The following is a 7544-nucleotide window of genomic DNA, read 5'->3' as shown; positions in this document are numbered from 1 at the left end:
TCAATGCATGACTAAGCCCAGCTGAGACCAGCAGAACTGCCTAGCCAAGCCTGGCCTAGATTAACCATCTCCCCAGCTTAACTGGCAGATGAGTGAGAATTAACAAATGGTGGTAGTTTTAAGCTTCTGAGTTTTGGGTTTTTGTTACACAGCAATAGCTGACAGATAAAATGGTCAAGGTCTACTCTAGTCCTTTGTGCCTGAGACTCATTTGATTAATTTAAATGATACTTATTTAATGGAGTTTTTATACAGTTTAGCAAAAATATTAAAGTCTCAGTTTGTGTGGAAGAATTTGAAATGAAGTGAATGTGTCTATCACCTCACCTCTCCTCAGCTCCAACCAACATTGTTCAAGAATCCTGGAACTTCAAGGTTGGTTGGTTGAATGTGCTGTGAACTGTGCCAGCTTGAGACAACAGAAATGCTTGATACTTGTCTGGATCAGCCTTTAAGTACTGAGTCTTCCATAATGTGAGGCCACTATCGAATCCATCACATAAAATGTAAACTGCCTTGGACTGCTGTCTTTATCTTCAGATGAGGAAACTAAGATGTGCACAGGTTGAGATCACACAGTTTGCACAGTAAATGGCTACTGCCTTCTGGGATGATGTGCAATGCAGAAAGCTAGAGCAGTGCTGATTGCCTAAGTGTGTTTTCTTTACTGGAGAACTCAGTTCAGGAATGTATAGTCACTAGTTGTGGTTTGATCTGTTCTTAGCTCAGGCTGAGTGGAGCAGCCCAGGGTTACTGGACTATGTGCCCTCTGCTTTCTGTATTCAGAATTGTGAATTTCTAGTGAATTATGACTTTGGTTTTTGCATATTCTTTATGGTCCTTGTAATTTCCAATCCTGCATTTAACATTCCTAGGAATATATTCTCTGATCCTTGTATCCATGCTTTTTATGTGTTTCCTTCTTTATTCTCTGCCGCTCTGGATTGACATTTTTTAAGTCCCCTGCTCTTTCTTTCTCAGTTCTTTGGAGCAAGGTTTTTACCTCGGCCTTCTGGGTCATGCAGACTTGGCCCAAAAAGGAGTTAGGTCATTCCTATCTCCTCATGAGACTTTGTTGGTTGGCTCTTCAATAAATTCCTGGCCCTTTGTGGCCCCCTAGTGGCTTCCTGGTTTACTGCTTTATTTTTTGACCTGCTTAACCCTCTTCTAAGCTGAAAGCTGTTGTTGGGACCAGCAGTTTGAAAGGATGTGGTTAATGACTGCCATTTCATCTTTGACCAGATTCTGCCTCCTTCATAATGCTCTTATGTGATTAGAGAATGTACAGTCATTTATATTCAAGGTTTGAAAAAAATTAATGAAAATTATCGCTGAGAACCCAAGGAAAAGTCTATTCTAATGTTTTACCTCCATTTGATCTGTATTCTAACAAATATTTTCCTCTCTGTATTAATAAGGAGTCAACAAGTCGGTCAACAAACATTTACTGAACATTTACCAAGTACTTCACACTCTTCTTGGATACTAGAATCCAGGTGGAAGAAAATGTCTTCCATTGTATTTCAGAAACAATTCCACTATTATTCTCATTTAAACAACAAAGCCCCCACAAACAACTTACATGACTTATGTGAAGAGAAGTTCATCTTTCCCTTCTAACCTCAAGTAAATCTGTGCCACTTTTTTTTTTAAGATTTTATTTATTTGAGAGGGAGGGAGAGACAAGTGGGGGCAAGGAGCAGAGGGAGAGGGAGAAGTGGACTTCCCACTGAGCAGGGAGCCAGAGATCATAACCCAAGTGGAAGGCAAACACTTAACTGACTGAGGCACCCAGTACTCCCTGCCACTTTTTATAGTGCTGGCTTGGATAATTGCAATAAGATCAGAACAATAGTATAAACAACACAAGATTCATCACAAACCAAACTTTGCACAACAAATGTACAATGAGTAAATTCAGTTTTTTCCAGCAAAACAAATGTTGTAGGTGCAAGTATCCCATGAAGCTTAACACCATGGGGGCAGATCTAAGAGTTGTGGACCCAGAAGCTTAGATAAATTGTGTGTGTGTCTGGGGTGCAATTTGAGGAAAACTACACAAAATAGAATAGATGTTAGATATAAAAGTATTTAGATTGAGACATAGGTCATAACAGATTAAACCTTTTTTGAGGCAAGCCAGTAACAGAAATGTCTCATAAATCTAGCAAAATAACAAAAGACACTTATTACCTGGCCAACATCCCTCTACAGTAGTTTTTTCCTATGTTTGTGGCTACTTACTCTTTGAGCACATTTTCATATGTAAGAGACTTGATGGTTTCTGAGATGACAGAAGGACGGTGCTATGGATGGAGTGTTTCTGTTCTCTTAGGTTCAGGTGTTGTAAGACTAATTCCCAGTGTGATGATGTTAGGAGGTGCTTAGGTCTGAGGGCAGAGCTCTCAGGAATGCGATGAGTGTCCTTATGAAAGAGACCCCAGAGGGTTCCCTTGTCCTTTCTGCCCAGTGAGGACACAAAGAAAAGATGACCATCTATGAACCAGGAGTCAGGCTTTTACTGGACATTGACTCTGTCAGCATCTTAATGTTAGACTTCACAGCTTCCAGAGCTGTGAGAAATAAGTGTGTGTTCTTTAAGCCATACAATTTTTTAAAAATTTTTATTTTATTTTTTTGCAATAGCTTGAATAGATTAAGACAGATACATGCATAGGGCGCCTGGGTGGCTCAGTGGGTTAAGCCGCTGCCTACGGCTCAGGTCATGATCTCAGGGTTCTGGGATCGAGTCCCGCATCGGGCTCTCTGCTCAGCAGGGAGCCTGCTTCCTCCTCTCTCTCTGCCTGCCTCTCTGCCTCCTTGTGATTTCTCTCTGTCAAATAAATAAATAAAATCTTTAAAAAAAAAAAAGACAGATACATGCATAGACCATTCCTTTTAGCCTGGTTTGATCAAAATTCCTTTTTTTAAAAAAGTCCTTTAAAAAAAGAGTTAAAGTTATTTACAGCTTTATAATTCATTATTGGTAATATAATTTCAAACTTTAGAATTGACCTGTAAAATTTAGGAAATCCTCTGGACAAGTTTCTTCATGTATGATGGTTGGAAGAATTTTCCATAGTCTAGCTTCTGGTTCTCTACATTTCAAACTTAGTTTCTCCCTAACTATCCACATTCTTCCAGAGCTGGGCACCATAAGGCAAGATCATATGGTCAAACAAATGACCTTTGGGCTCCCAGATCATGACCCTGGTTTAGTAGTCAGGGTAGATGGTAGGAATGTTCCAGGAAGATTGTCTTATATGGGGACAGTTAACAAGCTTAGCTCTATATGGAGGTAACTGTAAACCACCTAAATATATCCCATTAAACTCAAACCAGATATATCCTCAACTTCTTTTTAGTTGGATCCCTAGAGCCGGTGTTCACTCACACATAACTGGGAGGAGTACTAGGAGGGGAAGCCAGAGTGGAAGAGACAGTGGTCTCAACCAATTGCAGCTCTAATATCTTTCTTTTGCAAATTTTACAAAAACATGCCCATGTCAACCCATGATTAGGGCCTGGCAGAGTCCAGGCAGGTTAGAGGCCTGAAGATTCATACCCCTCTGCCCTTACCTGCCCTTAATTTAATTCATACCCCTCTGCCCTTACCTGCCCTTAACGGGGACCATTTCCTCCAGCCAGGAATGCTTTTTCATCATCTGTTCAGTCTGGAAAGAATTCCTCTCTTCCTGTCCTTGAAATCCTCCTCCTTACAGATACTTGCCAGCTCTGGCCTTAAGCTTCCTCATCTCTCCCCTGACACCACCTCTGTGAGGCTGTCAGCAGATTGAGTCATAACAACTCTTTCTGGGCTATTTCACCCGCCCTTCCCACTGTGAGTTACACTGTTGAGAGTTTTCCCTTCTGGAAACATCCCCTTTGGCTTCTGTGGTGTAACCCTTGCTGCTTACCTGCTCTGATCTCCTCTCCCACAGCTCTGTTGTTTCTCTGTTCATAAATGTTGGTGTTCCTGCAGGTCCCGTTCTTTCCTAGTTTGCAGTCTACTCAGAGCCCCAGAGCGAGGGCATCCACTCACGTGATAGCAGCTGACACTCCTGCGCTCTGACTCCTGAGGCTGGGTCTCAGCCTGCGCCTCTGTAACCGCCCATTTGTTGCTGTCTCTTTCCCTAGACTGTGGATTTGAGGCAGGGCTGGTATATTATAAGTTTGCATCGCCAGTACCTACCAGGTACTCAATAAGCGTCTGCGTGAATGAATAAATTAGGGAGCGCTAGCTGGTGAGACTTCGGTTACTTGGTAAGTTGGGATGCTCAACCACATCTGAAGTACTGTATACAGTGCGGAAAACACAGCCACTCCGCCCAGTGCTGTTTAGTCATCGCATTAACCCTTCATCAGAGAAGGGAAGTCCTAACACAGGAAGAAGTGAAAATAAAAGAACCAAGCAGCACATCTATTCTATTTCACGTGGAGATAAAAATAAAGACTGCAGTGTTCTCATTGGAAACCCATGGACACCACCCTCTACGGTTTTTCATTCTGAGAGATTCTGAAAAATTTGTTTTAGCACTCTGATGAATGAAGGCAAAGAAATGTAGAATCTCTTTAAACCCCCCCTTTTTTTCCTATTCATTTACAGTTGACGACAACTTCAAATTTTCTTAGCAATTAATTTGTGCAATTAATAAAGTAAATTATTTCATCTGTTTTGAACATGCTTTCTCCTTGAAGTCTGATTATATGTTTAGGCTCTGTCTGAACACAGATTGCAAAAAGAAAAAATATACTTAAAAAATCCTTGTCCCGGGGCCCTTGGGTGGCTCAGTGGGTTAAAGCCTCTGCCTTCGGCTCAGGTCATGATCTCAGGGTCCTGGGATCGAGCCCCGAATTGGCCTCCCTGCTCAGCGGGAAGTCTGCTTCCTCCTCTCTCTCTGCCTGCCTCTCTGCCTACCTGTGATCTCTGTCTGTCAAATAAATAAATAAAATCTTAAAAAAAAAAGAAAAAAAGAAATCCTTGTCCCTGAATAGAACTAAAATCTAGTTTGTTCAATTTTTTAAAACTTTTTTTCCAAGCAATTGTTTACTACAATAAAAAAATTGGAACTTAATTGAAATGATATCTTTTAGGTAATAAAATTTTCTTAGGCTATATAATCAAAATTCTACTCTCTTGCTAGTGTTTTAAGCTTATTAAAGATCCAGCTCCAATTTTGCTCCTTCAGCAAGAGGTCAGATGGTACCCATACCCCACTTTTTAAAAAAAATTAAATTCAATTAATTAACATATAGTCTATTATTAGTGTCAGAAGTAGAGTTCAGTAGTTCATCAGTTATATATAACACCCAGAGCTCATCCCATCACATGCCCTCCCTAATGTCCATCACCCAGGTACCCTATTCCCCCCACCCCCTACCTCCCCTCCAGCAACCCTCAGTTTGTTTTCTATGGTTAAGAGTCTCTTAAGGTTTCTTCCTCTCTGATTATGTTTTGTTATATTTTCCTCCATCCTCTATGCTCCCATTTTGTTTCTTAAATTCTATGTATGAGTGGAATCATATGATAATTGTCCTTCTCTGACTGACTTATTTTGCATAGCATAATACCCCCTAGTTCCATCCACATCGTTGCAAATGGCAAGATTTCATGATTTTTGATGGCTAATATTCCATTGTGTATATATACCACATCTTTTTTTTTTCTTTAAAGATTTTAATCTATCCATTTGCCAGAAAGAGAGCACAAGCAGGGGAGTGGTAGGCAGAGGCAGAAGCAACCTCCCTGCTGAGCAAGGAGCCCGATCTGTGACTAGTTTCTGGACCCTGGAATCATGACCTGAGCAGAAGGCAGAGACCCAACCGACTCAGCCACCCAGGTATCCCTATATCACATCTTCTTTATCCATTCTTCTGTTGATGGACACCTAGGCTCTTTCCATAGTTTGGCTCTTGCGGACATTGCTGCTATAAACATTGGGGTGCAGGTTCCCCTTTGGATCAATACCTTTGTATCTTTGGGTACCCCCACTTTTTAAAGTGAAACTGTAAAAATCCTCCAGTGACTGAGAAATCTAAAATTCTTTGAGGAAGTTAGTAACATCCACAGGTTCTTTCATGGAAGCTAGAAGTGTCAGGAGTGGAAAAAAGAAGACTATTGGATAAGAACTTGGAGTTTTAGTGCCCAGAATGTGGGAGCCCTAGAGGCTGTGGGAATCAGCACTGTGCCTGCAAGTAGCTGTGAGAGGACCCTGGGGCTCAGGGTGGTCCCCAGTCACCACCAGCAGCATCGCATGGGAATTTGCTAGAAATGCATGTTTTAAGCCGTCACCCCAAGACTAGCTTTATCAGAAATTTTGGGGATGAGGCCCAACCTTCTCCGTTGTAACAAGCCCCTAGATGATTTGGAAGCATGGTCAAGTTTGACAATACCTGATTTAGAAGGAAGTGAAACACCACTGTGCATGTGAATATGTACTGTTAAGAAGATAATTAGTGAAGTTTTTGTTAAAAATAATAAGCAGTACTACACACATTATGCTTTCTAAAGCAAACAGATCTTCTCATGGTCGAGTGACATCCTCTACCATGACTGGTTGCTGAACAGAATACAGAAGGCCTCCCCACCTTTTCCAAAGGGGATATGTTTCAAGTTCCTCACTTCCCCCCAGGGAATGCCTGAAACCATGCAAAGTACTGAACCCTAGGTCTACCATGTTTTTTTCTATACATATATACTGGAAAAAATTTAAATTATAAATTATATAAATTATTATTATGTTATAAATATAAATTATATAATTATAAACTTATAAATTTATTATAAATCATAAATTCTAAACAAGAATAAAATGGAACAATTATAGCACTATTATGTAATAAAAGTTACGTCAGTGTTTTCTTTCTTAAAATATGGTCCTGTGTTCACACGTGTGATGATGTGAGATAAAGTGCCTGTACTGTTAGTTGAGGTGAGAACAATGTAGGCACTAGGATGTAGTGTTAGACTACCATTGACCTTCTGACCATGTGTCAGAGGACCAGTTGCTTTTGAACCACACAATTGAAACCAAGAAAGTGACACTGTGGATGGATGAGTGGGGACTGTGGTCCATTTTAAGGATGGGTTTAGAAGGAAAGATTCCCAAGTCTCAGGATTGTCTGTTTTAGAGTTTCTCAGCCCTAGATACATGATAGCTTATCTTCCTACTAAAATTATGCAAGTTCTTGTCAGATTTTCACATCATCTGTGTATAGGCAATATTTTCTTAGGTACTACAAACAAAAAAACCCCATCAAATTTGAGTTTATTGTTTGCCTTTAACTGAGCTAAACTTATTTTTATTTTAACTTTCCATTTTTTTCAAGCTTTTCTTTCTGTGTTCATGTTTGGAGTGTTAATAGCAGGTCAAACTAGTTGCACTCCTGATGGTGGATTTCTATTTGCCATCATTTTTTGGCAGTGAAATTCTGACTTTGGCATGCTCTCGCAATGCCACAGGCATGCTAAATTAGCTGAAAAGAATATCAGAATGTCAGAATAAATCCAGGCAGAATAAATCCAAAAATATCCCCAAAGATCA

Source organism: Neovison vison, chromosome 4 (assembly GCF_020171115.1).
Source record: "Neovison vison isolate M4711 chromosome 4, ASM_NN_V1, whole genome shotgun sequence".
Lineage (NCBI taxonomy): Eukaryota > Metazoa > Chordata > Mammalia > Carnivora > Mustelidae > Neogale > Neogale vison.
The sequence above is the reverse complement of the archived record's forward strand: the minus strand, read 5'-3'. Positions refer to the sequence as shown.